Source organism: Aptenodytes patagonicus, chromosome 3 (assembly GCF_965638725.1).
Source record: "Aptenodytes patagonicus chromosome 3, bAptPat1.pri.cur, whole genome shotgun sequence".
NCBI lineage: Eukaryota > Metazoa > Chordata > Aves > Sphenisciformes > Spheniscidae > Aptenodytes > Aptenodytes patagonicus.
In genome coordinates, this window is record NC_134951.1 from 34,358,638 (window position 1) to 34,377,291 (window position 18,654).

General features: G+C 38.0%; 1 protein-coding gene across 5 annotated transcripts in view; it reads left to right on the forward strand.

Annotated features, from left to right (window-relative positions):
- The window catches only part of ADGRB3 (adhesion G protein-coupled receptor B3), a 489,817-nt gene that overhangs the window by 261,064 nt on the left and 210,099 nt on the right, over nt 1-18,654 (forward strand). The gene's annotated exons all lie outside the window — the stretch shown is intronic.

Consider the following 18,654-nt stretch of genomic DNA (forward strand, 5'->3'; position numbering starts at 1 on the left):
TTTATAATGCCAGGAAAGTATTAGGTAGTTGTATGTAATGAAGAAATTCAAAATATATGTTTGTCTGACAGCAAAACTTCTGGTGTCGATACAGATTTTCAGTTAGCATCTTCCTGCATCTATATGTCAGTAAGTTCTTCAGCAAGTCATTAGAATCAGTTAGAAAATAGGCTAATTTAGAAACTAATTGGCAGAATAAAGCAGGGAAATTTTTGGAATGTCCCTATTAAAAATCTAACTTGCTGTGCAATAATAAATATTTATTATTGTTGTCCAGTTCATATTTAGATTGACAGGACTGTAAACACTAGCCCCTGTAAGGCATAGCCTTGTATTGGAGACATGTCAAAGAACTCACCAAAAAGAACTCTGGCAGTCTTAAAATGTTTAAAACATTTCAGTAGGCAGTATGGGGAACTTTAGCTTTTAACCAGTGATTTATTATTTCTGTTGTTTACTGTTTGCACTGTAGTACCACTTAAAGCTTCTTCCAGTTGTCAGTCCTTCATTATGCTAAGGCCTGCACAAATTTATAAAGAAAAGACAGTATCTTTCTTGAAATGCTTGTTCCATGGCATTTTTATGACAAAATAAAAAGATGAGCTTATTTAAAGAGCACAGCCTGTGCTGCTTGGCATGTTGTACTGCATTCTGATCTGTTTGTCCTCTGAAAAATGTGAAAAAAACACTGGAAAATGTTTTAAGAAGACGCATTCAAATAATCTGTGTCTCTACATATTCATGGCTTCAAATGGGAAACAGCAACAACTTTCCAATTGAATCAGAAACCATACTGTGCACTGGCTAGTCTAGATAACTGCATATTCTTAACAGTCTTTCTTTTGATTATCTTTCTCTTCCCACATATAAGATATTTTTAGGCACTCAGGAGTAGGTCTGTTCTTAACTATATAACCATCAAAGGAATAGAAAGAAACCGAGAACAGTAAAATAAATTTAGGTTTATTCTGACTACCTAGCTCTGTGCCTTAACATATTGGCATGAGTTTATCCTCTCTTTGCTCAGTCATCCATCAAAAAAGGACAGGGTCACTGCTGTGCAACTCATTGACCAGAATACTTGAGCTCAGGTGACATGGTGAGATGAGGACTGAAGGTTGTTATCAACAAGGAGTAATTTCTTAGTTTCACAAACAAGGAAGGAATGTATCTGGATTAATTCAGTTTTAGTGTAGTTATCCTCAGGGGGTTGGCATAACTGTGTCTGACTGGCTATGTACTTGGAATTTAGGGAACGTTTATGTTGATCTCAACTGAGAGGAATGAACTATGCAGTTGTTGTTGTCTTGTCTTAGCATTAATTCTGCTGTACCAACAAGAGTTTAAAAATGTGTGAGGTCTTGTTTATAATTTGTAATAACATTCTTGTCATTTAAGTCAGCAAACAGATTCCATGCAGGAAGCAGATATGTGCAGAAAGCAGGCCTAATTTTTATATATTCATTTTTAAATAGGACTATCCAATAGTTGTTCCATAGTTATTTACCATAAAATATTCCCTCACCACCTTCAGATATTTGAAATGCCTTTTGCCGTATTTTCATTTTAGAATCACTTTATAGTTCAGATATATGAGAAAAAGGATTCAGTACTAAAGATGAACTGCTGCTTCGTGTCAGAAAAAAAATCCAGTTGTGTAGCAAATTTCACAGTATTGTACTGAGTTCTTGGTTTCCTTCTACTAATTTCAGTTTACAAGTTTATTTCTAATTGAATGGCACTATAGTGGTCCATATACAATTTGAACATCTAATTGTGTTTGACTGATATGCTAATCTCCTGAGATCCTCCACAGATGGAATTTTATTTTCTCTTTCTTTCAAGAGACAGAAGCAAGTAACTGTGGCTTAACAAGTTACTACACAACAGCCACGCTGCAATGACTGTCCATTACACATTCTCAGCTCATGGCACATGGGAAGTTATGAAAGTTACCTTAACTTATGGTAGGCTATACCAAGTCACATTATTATACATTTCAAAGTAGCTAAGAAGGTCCATAAGGACAGTTGCCATGCCACTGTTAAACTTTTCAATGTGGTGGCTTTTAACTCCCAATTTTTCATTGCTTCTGAACAAAACATCAGAGACTGCTTCCAAATCCAGATGATCCAATATCTGTGCTTTGGGGTTTATTTAGGCAGCTCAGTCAAATCAAATGCATTTCCATTGAAGCAAAGCCCATCTCCTCTTAGCTCTTCTCTCAAGGATAGAGAATATGCTATGAAAAACTTAACAAATGTAAAAGCAACAATTTACTTTGATCACACATGGCTGGGACAGATGGTATTTGTTTTATTTGTGTGCTCTCAGTTCTATATTATATTCCTTTAAGAAATGATTAGGTGAAATAAAAGCTTCTGATAGGAGGTGGAAGCCTCCTTCTTCATCCTGCTCCTTCTCTTCTTCTTCCTCCTCCTCCACCTCCTCCTCCTCCTCAGGACCAGCTGAGCAGGCACAGGAAAAGGATAGTGTGAAAAAACAGGAGCTTTTGCTACCACTCAAAGTCCCTGAATTAGCTGAAAGCACAGACCCACCTGCAAGGATACAACATGCAGTGGGAGAAAAGCTTTTAAACCATATTACCATTCTGTGTTAACTACTTGCTTTCAGTTTTCTCTGTTTTAAAAAGTGAGTTCCTGATTTTAGATCAAAGAATTAATCTTGGCTTTTAACAGCCTTTTGAACTTTTTTTGGAGAGCTAAAGGCCTAAGCAGATTCACTTCAGGACTTTGGCTGATTTGGGGTCCCATCACAGTAAACCATTGAGAGTTCTGAAGAAATGTACTAAAAGGTGGCTGAACTGCTATCAAGAAATATTCATCCTTTAATTTAAAAAAAATTGCTAGACTGGAAGATTGGAGTGCCACAAGCATAACTGTCTTTAAAGGTATAGGTGGAATGTGGAACTGGAAATAGGGAGCAGTATAAAAGATACATATTTTTATGGCAAATTAGGATTCTTTTGTAAGGGAAAATTTTTCCTCTGTTGTCAAACGAATTTCCTTAAGAGCAGCAGCCAAAAAATGGTTAAAGGAGACTCTCGTCAAAAATCAAGCTTACAGCTCTTAGAAGATATTAATGAGAACACCAAATAATCTTGAAGTGCAGTGTGTTGTCATGGATGTTATTTGGAACTGAAAGAAAATAAACAATTTTCAGCATGAGAAAAGCCACTTTTTGTTAATGTTAATTTTATGAATACTGGTGTTTGAGTGATCAGTAATGTTCTAATATATGCAGAGATCACAAAGTTATTTAGACTTGTCAAAGACAGGAAAAACTGAAGAACTCCAGGGGGTATAGCAAAATGAAAAGAAGAGGATATCCACTGGCAGATTAAATTCAGTGTTGACAAAGCATGTAAGAGGGAGTAGTTCCAACTATACATGATGTAGGAATCTAAAAGAATTCAGTAAAATCCCATGGTCACTTTTCAGCAGAGTTCAGAGAAAAGAACAGCATTAGTGTGCAAAAAGAGCAGCCTAAAGAAAATACAGATTTTTTTTTAATTTTCAGTAGCCATCACTTGCAATGCTCTTTTCAATTGGGATTGTATGGTTGGGATTCATTTTACTTACTTTAAGCATCACAAAGTTTGCCAAAGTCACCCTAAGCTTCCTTTATAGTCAAGGGAAACTACTGCTCAGGAGAGCAATTAATACCATCTCAGACATCTAAAGTAAGGGCACAGGTTGTCTTCTGGAAGTTTTCCCACTGGCTATAAAGACAGCCTAGTGACTAGCTTAGGCTTGAAAGATTCATGTCATCTAAAGCAAAGAAGAGTGCTACTTTGTGAGTAAATAAAGCCTGTGAACATAGAGAGGTTCAGAGCTGCATGATAACAAAAAATAACAGATTGAGAACTGGAATGATTAGAATAGATATTTGAGAACAGATTGTTAAAAGGGACTAGATGTACACAACTGAGAAGTGAATGAAAAGAGAAACTAGGCTGACATCTCTGTTTAATCTTGCTCTCAGGAAAAACAAAGATTCTTAATTAAACTATACATTAGCACATTTAATTCTGAATGAGCATGAGGCCAAGGTCTTAAGAAGAATAAAATAAAAACAAGTAGAAGTGTACGTGGTGAATGCAGCTAGCTATCATATTATATGAAAAAACGAAGAGGTGTAAGCCATGCTTCCATGCATAAATCAGCTTCTAACAGTCTGTTAGCTCTCTACTTAAAAATGGCTACTGTGACACTGGTACTCTGGTCGGTAATCTGATCCAGTATAGTAATTAACATATAATTTTTAATTTAATACTTCATACTGAGCTGCTTAGATAAACTTTATAAATATTGACAGAGAACAAAGTCTGATTTCTGCCTTCACAGACAGTCTAGGATGCCATAGGGGAGAAAATTATTTTAAAACATTATCCATTGTCTTCTGTCTTTGCATACTTTCTTATTCCCACTTTGATCTTCCATTCCATGTTCATATCCATGAAATTTGTACCAAAAGGTTAAATAACCCTGTAGGCTTATGGGAGTGTATCTTAAAATTTTCCAGTCCTACCTAGATATATGTAGAAATGTTAGTGACCAAAGAAGCTTTCAGAAGGTGTACCTACTCTAGCTATAAGACGCAAGCAATGGTACACCTGCTGAGCTTTGGGAATCCTAGGAAATGAGCAAGCTGGATTTCTGTCTGTTACTGTGGGTTCATTCCCAGTGATGAGTGGTGTTCCTCAGGGGTCAGTATTGGGACCAGTGTTGTTTAACATCTTTGTCAGCAACATGGACAGTGGGATTGAGTGCACTCTTAGCAAGTTTGCTGATGACACCAAGCCATGTGGTGTGGTCGACACGCTGGAGGGAAGGGATGCCATCCAGAGGGACCTTGACAGGCTAGAGAGTTGGCCCCTGAGAACCTCATGAAATTCAACAAGGCCAAGTGCAAGGTCCTGCACATGGCTCGGGGCAATCCCAAGCACAAATACAGACTGGGCAGAGAATGGATTGAGAGCAGCCCTGCCAAGAAGGACTTGAGGGTGTTGGTTGATGAGAAGCTCAACATGACCCGTCAATGTGTGCTTGCAGCCCAGAAAGCCAACCGTATCCTGGGCTGCATCAAAAGAAGCATGACCAACAGGTCAAGGGAGGTGATTCTGCCCCTCTACTCCACTCTCGTGAGACCCCACCTGGAGTACTGCGTTCAGCTCTGGAGCCCCCAACATAAGAAAGACCTGTTAGAGTGAGTCCAGAAGAGCGCCATGAAAATGATCAGGGGGATGGAACACCTCTCCTATGAAGAAAGGCTGAGAGATTGGGGGTTGTTCAGCCTGGAGAAGAGAAGGCTTTGGGGAGACCTTATAGCAGCCTTCCAGTACCTGAAGGGGGCCTACAAGAAAGCTGGAGAGGGACTTTTTACAAGGGCATGTAGTGACAAGACAAGGGATAATGGCTGAAAGAGGGTAAATTTAGACTAGATATAAGGAAGAAATTCTTCACTATGAGCATGGTGGGGCACTGGAACAGGCTGCCCAGAGAAGTGGTAGATGCCCCATCCATGGAAACGTTCAAGGCCAGGTTGGATGGGGCTTTGGGCGACCTGATCTAGTGGAAGGTGTCCCTGCCCATGGCAGGGGGGTCGGAGCTAGATGATCTTTAAGGTCGCTTCCAACCCAAACCATTCTACTATTCTACGATTCTATGATTCTATGACTCTATGATTCATTCATCTTTCCCCAAGAAAGATTTTTAGGTCTTGTAAATTGTAGATCCTGTTCATACTCTCTGGAAACCTCTCCACATTATATGGTTTGTTTACTTATCCTAATGGCATCTGCCTAGTCTGCTTATTTTTTTGTATCAGAATTAGTGACGTGTATCTTAACTACAACACTCGAGATCCTCTGACTCATATCATATGATATCATAAATATCATACTGGCTTAAAATATACCAAGAGACTGAATTGGTTTTAACATTTGAAGGGGTCTTTTATCAAATATATTAAAGAAGACAGAAAAAACCTTGTCCAAAGGTGTAAAGAAAATGTCTAAAATTTTTAGTCAGGAAACAACTATTTTAATAATTACATACACATATACTCAGAATTAATTTGTAATGAAACTACTTCTTGTTCTGAGGCTGTGTAGTGCTAAAGCACAGTATTGTGAATTTTAATGTGGATATTTGTGGTTAATAAAAATTCAGCTGGTAAAATTTCAACATTTTCTCCCAATAGAAAGAAAATTGGACCTGTCAGACAAATGAAAATGCAAATTCCATAGAATGGCCCAAAACAGCCATTCAGATCTCTCTCCTGTTTCCATCAAGTTATTCCAGAATACCTTATGTTTTCACAAAGAAAAATTTAAGGGTACAGCCTTTAAAGAACCACTGTGTGGATTGCACTTATTATTTTTAAGAAGGTGAACAGGAATCATTCCTTGTAGTGCGTCATAGTTCATGTGTAAATACCTCTGTAGTGATTAATACAATTATGGTTGGTTTTGTCAAGAACAAATTTTCACAAGGAAAAAATAAAGTGAAACTTTCATGGTTTTGCAATGAACTACATTCCTAATAGATATAAAAACACAAGTCCCCTTTAATTCATGGAGTATTTATATTCTCTTCAGATTTCTACCTAGCTTTTGAGTAACTAGTAAAATACACACCAAAGTAAGCAATATTTAGCCAAGAATCTTTTCTTATGTATTATTACATAATTTTGCTATGTAGACTTTTTCCAGTTTCCATTGTCTAATATCCCATTTCTTTTCAAAACAGCCTAAAAGAGTCAGTGCCCATCATCTTCCCATTTCAGGCTAGGATCTGGCTTTTCTGACTGTGTCTATAAACATGAATCAAAAAGGACCAGGTGCAGACCTGAGAACTGTCCCTCGGTTGTCCATACTGGCACCTGCCCAAACAATGTCAAGGCATGGTTCAGGGGATAGTCTGGGTGAGAAACCAGTCCTGGTAGGCATGATTAATGCTTTTCTCATTGCACTGTGGTGCGTAGTTGGTCACACTCTGTTCTTGGATAGTGAGTATGGTGGTCAGAGCAGTTATAAGTTCTGCCTTCTCCCCCCTGTTCTTTTCATTCATGACTTTGGCTCCTGGTCCTAATCCTCTTTGTTTCGCACTCAGATGTAGCCCACCAGTCGTTCCTGCCCCAAAGTTGTACATTGTCAGCTGAGCAGATGCTCTGTTACATGAAAGTGGGCATCTGTCACATTTCTTTCTTCACTCCCCAAAAAAATCCTTCAAGTCACAAGATTCATACTCAGCCAGTGTCACTCTCTTTTTCCTAGTCTTCATTTGCTCAAACCATATGTAACAATTTTCTGGTGGCTAAAGGCTACCACAAGAGACAGTTTTCAGAGAAAAATAGACAAAAGAATAGGAAAACTACAGAGAAAGGTCAACTGGAATTTTCTTACACCCTTATATACTTCTGCTCCATATATATTCACATTCATTTCCTTTGCAGCAGCCTCAGCAATTCTTTGATCAGATCAATATGTTGGCTTTCAGAAGACTCAAGCTTTCTCCACTGATTAAAGGGGGAAAATGTCATGCAAACTTTGAATGTCTAGCTCATCGCAGCATCTGACTTCGTGCCTGAAGTAAATGATCGAGAGCTCGTATTTCTTTCTCAATATCAAACAAGCTTATTAAATGATTCACGTTCCCTGAAAACTTAGCTGTGAACAGTGCATAAAAGAGTAGATTTTTTTCCTCTCTTTTCTAAAACTGCATACTCAGTGATTCTGAGGAAATACGGCTCTCAGTTACTTAAGATTAAAAATTACTAATATCAAGGGAATGTCTATATGAATCTTTATCAAGCAATCTTCACAAATGTAGATAAAAATCTAACTTAATTCTATGGATATATTCTAAGTAATAGTCATAATTCGGTAGTTAGTTTTGTGTATATTATTTTTTAATTATCTTTAAAGGTAAAGCTAAATAAATTAACCCTTCAGTATTTTTAAATGGGTGCTATAGGAAACTGGAATAATCTAAGGTGTTTCCCTTTGCTACCTTGTATTAAGTAAGATACAGTGCAGTAAAAGGTTCTAAAGAAATGGAAACTATAAAACATGCAGACATCCAGGATTCAGTCTAATTAAAAAAAATGCATCCAACTGAAACAGAAAGCAGTGTCTGCAGCCCATTTGTGGAAATAACTTTTTACAACATTTAAGTATATGTATCTTAGAGTCTTGTATTATTCCTAAATTTCTACCTCTGTAAACTCTTTTCTGAATAATTCTGTTTATAGGCCCCTTTTTATGAGCAATTAAAAGCTGGTGTTTTCTAAAGGAATCATCTGTTTTATGACAGGACATTTTTTAACAGGTGCACTTAAGCGTTGCCCAGAGAAATTAAATATCTAAGTTTATTTACTCCTTTGCCTCGGACAGCTGCATCTTTAGGTGATTCCCAACAATTTCTGAGTAGAATGAGGTTTAAGGGGATAGAAATTAAGTCTGTGGTGGTAACTTTGAGTCAATGGAGTAAAAGCACATCCAAGAGAGTATTATAATTTCATATTAAGGTAGTGTCAAGAGGCAACAATCATATTCAGTAAAGTATAGTGGCAAGATATTCCAGACAATGCAGTCGTCCCTTAAACAGGGGAGGCACCAGAGTGTCACACTCCGATAACAAGATGCAATTCTGCACAGACTCATTCTGGGATTTTGTGTCCTTGTAAGGCAGTCACAAGAATGTCCAGCCATCATCTGGTGGTGCAACAGCTAGAGGTGGTCAGCTAGAGATGGCGTGGCTAACTACTGTAAATAGCAAAGTTCACCCTCAGTTTTAATGAATTCTACAGGGTTTTGTTACTCACTCACTACTGAAAATGAATGAAGGAAAATTAAATAGAACTAAAGTAAAACCCCATAAAATATAAATTAGTTAAAATAGGAATAAAACCAAGGAATCATACTTTCAGCTGGTAAAAACTAGCAAAAGTCAGTGGAAATAGAGTGATTTCCTATCTGAGACTCTGGAGTCTACAGACAATATTACTTACAAAGACTTAAGGGACAGCTATTAACTCTGCATGTTACTTGCAGTTTGTCAGAGAGAGGTCTGTTACTCACAAATGAGCTCCATTGTGAATGTGGAGGTATCGTGGTTTATGCCAAGCTAAGGATGTGGCATACCAGCTGCCAAAGTTTGTTTTCATTTTCTGGCTTTTCAGGAAAAAAAAAAAAACAAATTAAAAAAAAAAACAAACTAAACCCCAAAACCAAAAACCAAACAAAAAAAGAAACAACAAAAAAACCAACCAAACAAACAAAAAAATAGAAAAGGGAGGGAAAGAATTTCTATCTAGAATACTAGACAAATCAACCTGCTGTGTTGAAAAAGTATATGATTTCCTCGGTTATGACTGTAGGTTTTAATTCCAAATAGAAGTACAGGTCTGCCTCTTTCAAACTGCATAGCCTGAAAGTAACGTAACAATTGAGGTAACAAACTGAATAAGCATTTTTCATTTTTCAAGTCAGTTTCGTGAGGGTGTTAGTGGATTATTAATATCAGAGAAAAGTATTTTTATGGTAAATAATTATTTTGGCAGTGGAATTATAAGATATTGTTGAGATCAAACTTCAAAGCCATATAAATATATGCAGATATAATTCTGAGTAACTATGTGTGTGCCTATGTAATTTTTTTTTTTTTTTTTTTAATATGGAGAGTTGGACTTCAGTACATGGACCAAAGATACTACGCATATCTCTGCAATTCTGTTAGGACCATGTTGTATAATGATAACAGAGTTAACAGTGTCAGTAAGATCAGTTCAAAGCATCTCAAAGCATCCATGTACTGGGTTTGCTAAAATCAAGAACAGAGTCTGAAAGTTATGAAGTATATTTTGTGATTTCTGAACCCGTAAGTTTACTCATTTCATGGGTGTTGTTTGTTTTGTTTTGCTTTCCCTTGGCTTCAGCTGTGAGTTTTAGGACCCTATTTGCTGCTCTGGCTTAAGGCTGAGATAGAGGATCTTTGATAAGGTTTGTGATATAAATCAGAGGATTGTTCTACTATGGATGAATATAGCTTTTTCCCACCTTGGAAAATTTCAGAAGAACTCTGTAAAAGGTTATTTTCTTTTTTTTTATTTTTTGTTTTTTCTTTCTCTAAGTCTCCTTTACAGTGGGAAGAAAAACTTTTTCTCACTCAAAATATATGGTACAGCTCTGTGGTCTGCGTTGTTTGACTGGTAGTTGTTGTAAGGAGCACAAATGCTTAAATTGCCCTGCAGTGGTGCCAAAGAGCTTGATATTGTTGTGGTCATTTTTCTTTTTTTGTTTTAACAAACACTGTCCACATACGTGGAGAAATTTAGTCAGCCATAGGCAACATTCCTCTGTAAATCTTTTAAGAATATAGTTTGGGAAATGGTCTTATAGAAAAGATATTTGATCTCATTTCATGAATGACTTTCTATATAATCTGTGGTTCAAAGCTTATGCTGTTCTTTAATGACTATTATTTTATGGAATTTTTTTTCTAACTTATAAGGTCTTCCACTTTTAGTACCAATTACATTAGTTAATAGTTAACAGTGTTAGTTATATGCCATTTTTTGTAATACATTGTTATGAAAATCTTATGGCCTCATACTATCTTCCGTTACTCAGTACCTAAGTATCTTGAAAGGAGGTAGATTACAAGTAAACCTATGGGAAAATAGTATATTAGTATAGTAACTTGTCCAGAAAATCCTGACTCTGGTCCTAATGTAGAGCAGCATAGCTAGTATGTGAGCTGATCTCAAAGGCAAATACTTGGAAACCCATTCATATGTGTATAAATGGTGCCCTTTGGTGAGACATATTTCCTCCCTATATTGGTACCAAAATCTCATCTCCAATAAAGCAGAGGAATGAAAAGAGACTGGCCTGCCCAAGGGGAAGAAACTGTGGGACAGTCATCCGACAGATTGGATCTTCAGGGACTGGCAGTCAGGCAGGCTGCTGCATCTACACATACAAGACTTCTCCCATTTCTGAGGGAAACATTTATCAAAAATACAGAGAGCTTATCCCCTCCTTTCTCATTTTTACCTCAAGAGGGTACAATATGTTCATAAAGATTAAAGGAAATGTCTCATTTTGCCATTAGGTATCTTAGATTGTTCATTGCAGAAGCATAGAATGAATGTTTTTAATGCTCATTTAGCTTTGAAAATTGCATCACTATCTAGGCAATGAAAAATAATGGTCTCCATTCACAGTCAACAATGCACAAAGAAAATTTAATTTCTGCAAAATGACTGTCGTTTAACTTTGCCAAATTGAACTTATACCTGTTTCTTGGATGAATAGTTCCACTACTGGAAAACATGGCTGGTGATTTTATACCACATCATCTATTTTACATTCCTGGTTGTACTTAGAAATAATTTTCAGAAGTTAAAATTATAGATATCCAAACCTCTCATAAACTGAAATGGTAGAGACTGCACATCAATAGGGTAAGACATTCAAATATGGCACTAGTTCATCTACTTAGAAATGGTATTCAACAGCAGATCTCAGAGGAGTTTGAAGTGTTTATGTTTATACTGTTTATCATTTTACTTGACAGGATATTAGAGGGAGTTTGCTGAATATATGTGTTTGTTCATTGAACATACTTGAAGCATGCATTTAGGAATTTTCTTTTAAAGCTTGGAAAATAAGGATGCACGTAACTGTATAAGAATTTGGTCATTTTTCCTTCTTGAGGGCATTTGTTAGAATATTTTCTTCTGTTCATAATTTTATTAATCTTTAAATTATCTAACAACATATTTATTAATGAGCTTTTTAATGTATGGTTTGAGGGAGTCTCTGTCTAGTGAGTCACATACGTGCTTTTTATGGATTTTTTTTCCTATGGATATAACTTCTATTGATGGCACCAGCTGCTGGATCCAAATTTTTACCTGTCACTCAGCATTCTCTATGCTCACATTAGTCTGCACTGTCACTGGTTTTAGCAATGTTTAAAGTCTGTCTTAGCTATAGCTGGATATGAAATTGGATTGTTCAACCTGCAATTTTTTTTTTTTTTTTTTTAGATTTTTTTTAGATTTAGCGTTCACTGGAATAAGGCCAAACCTTCCATTAAAACAGCTTAAACAAAGTTATGTTACCTCCCAGCTGTGGTGGACAGTTATCACAGGCTGTCTGACAAGCTAAGTATTGCTAAATTGCCAAAACATAATTTTGTTTCTTCACAGCATTTGAACCTCTTGGTGGTACAAAACATTACGGCTCAGTGTTTATATTGCCATCTTAATCTTTCATGTTGAAATAGTTTCATTTAGTAGAAGTATCTAAATGGGTAGGATTTTTTTCATTCAGATCAAATCTATAGTATATTGAGCTTTGGACTAAAGGAGAAAATGATTCTGTAGTTGGTGGCTAGGGTTTTCTCAGGAATGTAACAAAAGCAAGGTCAAGATACTGTTCCAGTGAGGTTCTTTGTTCTCAGTTTAATCATTTGGGCCCAGGCTGAATTTAATCTGTGACATAAAGAACTAAAAATTAAAGAAAGCATAATATAAAAATTTCATAAACTTAACCTAAATATAATAGGTCATTATTAAAAAGCCTAAGGAATTACTTATTAAAACATACTTGCAGGTTTTGTTTAAGGGCTTCCATCCCCCTCTTCTCCTATCTCGTATATAATTTCCAATCTTATATACCTCTGTTGAATAATAAAATTTGCTTATTCCTATTAATGTGATTAAATTAGCTGTTCCACTTAACTGATTTTACTTCTTATATTGCTTATGCTAAATTCTCATCAGTTCCATTTTTAATCTTTATGTCAATGTTGGTGTAGGTTTTGGGAAAAAATTTCTTCTGTGTCCGATTAATTTCCTGCTCCAAGCAGTGCAACCAGTATGTCATCTCAGCACATGCACTGAGTCTCATTTGCTGAATGATGACATTGAGCACCTTTTGAAAATGCTTCATTACCATTCAGATGCCCCTTTGCAATAAACATAGTATAACTGTAGAACTCAAATGTTTAAATCATCAAGACAATTAATAGCCACAGTTCATATCAAGATAGGTCCAGATTATGCTGTCCACATCTGTGCTTCTGCAGAAAAGATACTGCTTTGAAATATTATCAAATAACTGAGCATCCTTACACTGACCCTTAACTTTGTTCCTCTTTCATTCAGTTTAGAAATTTTGTTGTGAATGTTTGCCACCAGAGTGCAGTTAGTTTGGTTTCCAATAAAGCACCATTTAGATGTTTTGGGATTAGGGACAGAAAACCCATTTAGTACATCAAAAATATTCTATAAAAGCAATAGCACTGTAAAAACTACACAGAACAGAGAGGGGAAAATAACTAAAGGGAAAAAAAGCAATTTTCTTTCCAGCATCCTGTAATATACTGCTTGTTGGGTAACAATGCTATAATCAGGATATGGTGGGGAAAAGGGATAATATAAAATGGCACTTTTTGATTGTCCATTTCTCCAGGGAATTATTTGTACTAGGAAAGCCACCTTGACTGTGGATTATGATTTCTAAGTGGTCAAATGCTATTGGAAGGCAAGAAATATTCTTTTTCTGTCTATCCCCCAGATCTGACTGTGGAGATAATGACAGTTATCCCAAATATGGCATGGCAATAATAGCAAAACTGGACTCGGGTGTAGAATACTTGATTCTGAATGATTTTTCAAGATTAAAAGTATAGATTATTTTTGAACAGAATTTGTAGAAATTTTCAGTAAATTAACAGCTTCTCTGGCATATAAATTCAGTCACTCTGTGTTAGTGGTTTCAGGTACAGGAAATTAATTGAAACAATTGTGTTATGTTGTTGGGTCCCAAAAACTATAGTTCAGCAGAAAACAAAAATTCCATCCCTGCTTCTTATTTCTATATTTCACATTCATGATATTCCAATTAAAAATAATTCACCATGATTTTTTATGAAATAACATGAGCAAACAGTCTGGAGTAAACTCTTCCTTTCCATTTTATATCATAGATATAATTGTGTTTTCTGGAGTATTGCACATTGTAGAATCGAATTTTAACTTTATAGAGCTTCTACCTACAGGCAATATTTCCAGGAAATTAGGGATAGTTAGCCAAAACAGTATAGTTTCAGTTTGGGGGACTCCTATTCTGAATATATATTTCATAAACATACTGCAATGAACAGCACAAGAAATTAAAGAAATAGCAATAGCAATAAAACCAAAATTTGTGTTGGAATAACTGTAGCAGAAAATAGGTTGCAGATAGGATGTAGTGCCAAAGAGACAGCAGAGTCCTATCAGGTGTATATGTTAGTAATGCAAATGTTGCAGAGCCAGGCATGACGAAGGCTCCTTTTGATGGCATCTGTTGTGCCTCAGGAAAACCAGAGAAGATGTTTTCTTATTCATAGTAGTTTCTACAGATTAGCTGTCCAAAGTGGTAGTTCTCTACTGCATGTAAAAGCAAAACTGAAGGCACTGTAAGGGCATCTGAAAAGTCAGTCCGAATCTAAATAGACTTTTTAAGAATTAGAATTTTAAGAATTATCTGCTGCAGGTATAAAGCTATGTTATATCTTCAGTTAAATGTTTTGACCAGATTCTATGATTAGCTTTGGCACTGATCTCAGGAATAATGTGCTTGCATTTTATGTACTCGGTCACAGGCAAGGGTTAATCCAGTATTCCTAAAATGCAGTTTAAGCTCACTATGCAATATATACAAAATTCATATGATCTTTTAAAACCCTGAGAAGGCAGCCCAAACAACCCTAATGAGGAATCTCTATCTTTCTCTGTCAACTGCACTCAAAATTAATGGGCATGTAAGGCACCTGAATTCAGACAAGGGAAACAGTAATGGTATAACATTTGACTTAGTTGACTAGCTGACTGTTGGTTTTCATTCCTTTCTTAGCTGCTTGGATCTTTTTGATTCTTCCTCCCACAACTTTGATAAACATGAAAAACGTCTTGTTTGGGGGGAGTGGGAGGGAAGAAGCAGGGGATGCTGGAGATGAGATAACCAGAATTGGATAACAAGAGCTGAGCACAAGGTCCACATGCCATAGTGATTCATGTGATTGCGTTATAACAGCTCATAATAACCAAGCTCTGTCATTCTTTATAGGCCCAATTTTCTAGTTAGATGTTTTTTAAAGCATCTCCTCATTGTGCAGTTGTTTTATTGAAATGACCATAATAACTCTGAGATATTTCTCCTGAGTTATTAAAGTTAATTTAGAATTCAACAATGTGAACAAGTAAATCAAACTCTGTCTAATTAGTATTACTTACTACTTATATTGGATAGTGTCTATATGTCCCACTGAGGTACTGAGTTTTCGTTGTGCCATGCATGATGTAAACAATTTAAATAAAGCATGTGTGCATTATCCTGACAATAAGATTTCACAGTGCCCCAGGACAACTTTTTACAATCCCTTAAGCAAATCTTAATCCACTTTATCTCCTCCATGGAGAACATTCAAGATGAATTAGACATGCCTTCAGAAAACAAAGACCTAGTTATGAATTCGTGTGGGGAAGGTTAGAATCATGGCTTGAACATGAAACTGAGACACAGGAGGCCTGTGTTTCTGTAACAGTTCTGTTTCAGATTTCTGTATGACTCTGCTCAAGTCTGTCTTGAAGGCATTTACCGGGTAGATGTTGTAGCACCTGCTTATCAGATGCTGGGTTCAGGGAGAAGGAAGAAGTGGGCTGCTCTGTGAGGGAAACCAGAAGACAGCAGGGCATGCACAGTGGCCTTTGCTGGCAAAGGCAAGGTCCCACAGCACCCAGACAAGAACAGAGAAGGTCTGTGATGGTAGCCAGGCCCAGCTAATATTCTAGATCACCAGACAAGTCCATAGTGATGAGACAGATCTGACATCAAGCCAGGAAGTCAAGTCACGGTGTGAGGGTCAGGATCCAGTCCAGTGGTGGTATTCAGCTAACAGTCCAGTGGTCTCCAGGCAAGCCCATAGTGAAAAGGCAGGTCCAATGCCGCTTGACCTTGACACCAAATCCACAAGTCAAAGTTCAGATAACCAAAATACATGGCCATGCACAGTCACAGCTGATTCAGCTTAACTGTAGCTCCTGAGTGAAGGGGCACGGACCCCCAATTCTCACAGCCCTTTTCACAGTAGTCTGACCTAAGTTACAAAGTTGCATCATATCAGAGCTGATTTTGAGCATGGGCAGCTAAAGCTGTAGAGCTGTGTGTGTGTTGGTGGTGCACTGGCTTATGACAGCTTGGTCTCCAGGTTCAATACAAAACTCAGAATGGAAGATATCCACTAGAGAAGTAATTTGATGCTGACCAGGAAATGTTAAGCTTATGGCTGAATTCTTTCTGTCTCCTAAGTTGGTAGAGTCAAGAATTTAGTAAAGCACTAATTGGAGACATCTCTCAATTATCTGGGATGAATTAAGCAAACCTGCCTTTCTTCTGAACCCTTGGTTTATGTATTGTGCCTGTTCTCAAATGAGTATTCCAATACAGTTTTGCTCCTCCTTTCCTCCTAGACAGCTCAGGTTTTGGTGGTGATAGCCTTGAATCCTAATGGATATTCTCATCCAAGGTGAGGAAGGTATGGTTTATAATTCCTTCATATGGGGATCCCCTCTTCAGAGGGGACTTGATTGCATGCAGATCTTCCTAATTGAAGTACTCAAAACATTAGATCAGTAGTCTAACAGACAGTGTTAGACCAGCAGTGTTTTCTCTGACTTGGCCAGGTTTTAAAAAAGAAAGCAACTGCAGATGCAGATGCATCTGATCAGGGGACCAGTCTGGTCAGTAAACATAGCTACAGGCTTGAGCTTTTTGAGGATCTACCTGCTGCTCTGTCTAATTCCTCAATCTTATTGGAGCCGAAGTATAAAGCAAGCACTGAGATGCTCTGATTGGAACACTTCTGGGAAGGCACTTGGAGAAGTTTGTACATACCTGGTGAATTGCTGTAAAAATGAGGACCGCCTGCAAATATTTCCTCCATATCTACTGTTTTGTAGGATATGGCTTTTAATCAGTGTGGTGGCTTGACCCTGACTGGATGCCAGGTGCCCACCAAGCCGCTCTATCACTCCCCTCCTCAGCTGGACAGGGGAGAGAAAATATAACGAAAGGATAGTGGGTCGAGATAAGGACAGGGAGAGATCATTCACCAATTACTGTCATGGGCAAAACAGACTCGACTTGGGGAAATCAGTTTAATTTATTACCAGTCAAATCAGAGTAGGATAATGAGAAATAAAAACTAAATCTTAAAACACCTTACCCCCACCCCTCCCTTCTTCCCAGGCTTAACTTCTGATTTTCTCTACCTGCTCCCCCCAAGCAGTGCAGGGGTATGGGAAATGGGCGTTGGGGTCAGTTCATCACACATTGTTTCTGCTGCTCCTTCCTCCTCAGGGAGATGACTCCTCACACTCTTCCCCTGCTCCAGCATCGGGCCCCTCCCATGGGAGACAGTCCTCCACAAAATTTTCCAATGTGAGTCCTTCCCACAGGCTTCAGTTCTTCACGAACTGCTCCAATGTGGGTCCCTTCCGCAGGGTGCAGTCCCTCAGGAACAGACTGCTCCAGCGTGGGTCCCCCACGGGGTCACAAGTCCTGCCAGCAAACCTGCTCCAGTGTGGGCTTCTCTCTCTCCACGGGTCCACAGGTCCTGCCAGGAGCCTGCTCCAGCGCAGTCTTCCCACGGGGTCACAGCCTCCTTTGGGCGCATCCACCTGCTCCGGCGTGGGGTCCTCCATGGGCTGCAGGAGGATATCTGCTCCACTATTAACCTCCATGGGCTGCAGGGGGACAGCCTGCCTCACTATGGTCTTCACCATGGTCTGCAGGGGAATCTCTGCTCCGGCGCCTGGAGCACCTCCTCCCCCTCCTTCTTCTCTGACCTTGGTGTCTGCAGAGCTGTTTCTCTCACATATTCTCACTCCTCCCTCCAGCTGCAGTTGTGCAGATTTTTTTTCCCCCTTCTTAAATATGTTATCCCAGAGGCACTACTACCGTCACTGATTGGCTCGGCCTTGGCCAGCGGCAGGTCTGTCTTGGAGCCGGCTGGCATTGGCTCTGTTGGACATGGGGGAAGCTTCTAGCAGCTTCTCACAGAAGCCGCCCCTATAGCCCCCCACTACCAAAACCTTGCCACACAAACCCAATACAATCAGGCTCTACTTTTTAGGATTCAGTAGCCACTTTAATACTCTTAATGCTCCGAGATTCTATGCCAGAGTAATTTACAGTTCTTTCATTTTTAATTTGCTCATAGTTGTATCTGAAAGTTCTTCAAGATGCCATTTTGTATGATTAAAAAAGCTGTTCAATAATAAAATATAAGAGATCTGTTTCTAGTCTGCTACAAAAAGCTGTGATTAGAAACATATATTGATTCACATGCTTTATTTTGTTTCCTCTGTGTGTGGCTTTTATACATCAAATCTTCTATCTCCATGCCTGAGAATTCACTTCAATATCCTGCATAACTTAGTTCACATCTTTCTAGATTTATGAGTGGTAGGATTTAGTTGTCATTTCCCTAGAGGTAAGATGATGGACATCTTTCCTTTGCTTCAATTTACTACTTCTGGGAAGCGATCATTATACCTCTGCTCTTCATG